The sequence below is a fragment of the Frankliniella occidentalis genome, unplaced genomic scaffold, assembly GCF_000697945.3.
Source record: "Frankliniella occidentalis isolate FOCC.00 unplaced genomic scaffold, Focc_3.1 Scaffold61, whole genome shotgun sequence".
Classification (NCBI taxonomy): Eukaryota; Metazoa; Arthropoda; class Insecta; order Thysanoptera; family Thripidae; genus Frankliniella; species Frankliniella occidentalis.
This window is the reverse complement of record NW_026267191.1, coordinates 884,344-885,949: the sequence shown is the minus strand read 5'-3', so window position 1 is coordinate 885,949 and position 1,606 is coordinate 884,344. Positions and strand designations below refer to the sequence as shown.

The window sequence follows — 1,606 nt, the reverse complement described above, 5'->3', positions numbered from 1 at the left end:
TACTTTGAATATAAACGCAATTCCACGATGCAGCTTTCTGCTTTGTCTTGGGTCCGCTACGCCACCATCTTCTTTTCTCCTTCATACCAAGTGACTCGCTCATTACATGTGAGGGTTGGGGGGGGGGGGGTCGTCCGGCCGAGCCGGCGTGGGGTGCGCACGCCTCCACGTCGCTCCGTCTTCTGCTTCGTATTTTGTTGGTATAATCTCAGCTCTCCGAGTCCAATTTACTATCAGTGAATCGGCGTTGTGCCCGCGAGTGTCTGTGCAAAGTGCTGTGTCGATCGGTTGCGGGGTTCGCGAGTTATTAGTGATTTTGTGTTTCGCCCTTTGTCTCACACGCTGAGCGTCATCTGGAGTGCGCAGCTGTGGGGCCCGGCGGCGGGGCCCGGCGGCGGGGCCCGCCCGACGAGCTGTGGTGTCCAATAGTGTCCCTACCCTACCTGCGTTGAGCCCGCGCTACCCGGTACCAGTGGTTTGGCCTTCCCTCTGACGTCACTGCTGCTGCTGCGTGGCGTCGTTGCAGCTCGCCCCCAGCCCTACACCACGCCGCGCCACGCCCGCCGCCGGCACTCCAGCCTGCACCCAAAACAACATCGAGGAGGGGGAGCAAAAAGTGACGGTTGATGATACGGGAGAGGGGGTGGGGGAGTCTAAATGCCGTCTTTTCGAAGACTGTCTCTACCAACCAGAAGGAGAAAACGTGCCTGTTCCGTCTCCCGCCTTCCCTGCGCTCGGCCGATCGCTCACGACCGCGCGACCGCGCCTGTCCCACTGGGAGTACGCCGCCTGGCCTGGCCTGGCCGACTACCGCGCCGCGCCGCGAACGTATCACAACAAACTCTCGACTTGTCCGTGTCTGTGATGTTTAGTGAAATGAGTTACGCTGATATATTTAACGCCGTGAAAAGTGCTCATCCAAACGAGACGTCAAAAGAAGATTTCACTTCAAATGAACTGTGGAGGGAGCTAAAGTCAACGCACGAAGGTGAAGCTTCTAATGCTGTGCAAGAGAAGATTAGTAGTTTCAAGCTGGAAAGTACTCGGCGCAAAGCCGGCCTGCTACATAACCGGACTACACTCCCGGTAAGTTCTCTTCAATGTATTAAACTCGTCGTATTCCTTGTAAGAACTCTGTCGCTTGTGGTTAGGACTGCGATGAGTTTTGAGGTTAGGTTGATGTGAGCGGGAGACACTGCATTGTTAAAATAAAAATACGTTTGACACAAGTGTCGTGCTCCTGCCTATTATTCGAACGTAATTTTTCATTGATTGAAATCAAGTATATCCGAGAATGCACTTGGTTCTAGTTGATTTGTGGTTGCCAAGGGGCGACGAGCTTATCTTGGAGTGCCATTACCTCTCTGATGTGCAACGTTTATTTCCACCAGAACGACATGAAACGTCGGTCATGCGATTGAAAACTATGTTGGTCTCTATAGTTTTAACGTATTCGCTTAAATTGGCATGCCTTTATTGTCTAAGGGGTCGTGCATAAATTACGTAAGGACGAATAGGAGCGAAAAATGTTTGTCGTAGAGTTGAATTTGAAATTGTAAATTTACAAGCACTTTGTACATTGACTTGATAGCTATACGGGGGGGGG

General features: G+C 52.1%; 1 protein-coding gene across 1 annotated transcript in view; it reads left to right on the top strand.

The window, feature by feature from the left end:
* Positions 1–731: 731 nt before the first annotated feature.
* LOC113209862 (lachesin) overlaps positions 732–1,606 on the top strand; it is a 206,866-nt gene continuing 205,991 nt past the window's right edge. The window contains exon 1 of the mRNA XM_052267915.1: positions 732–1,086. The gene's annotated coding sequence lies outside the window, so the exon portion shown is untranslated. The remainder of the gene's footprint in view (positions 1,087–1,606) is intronic.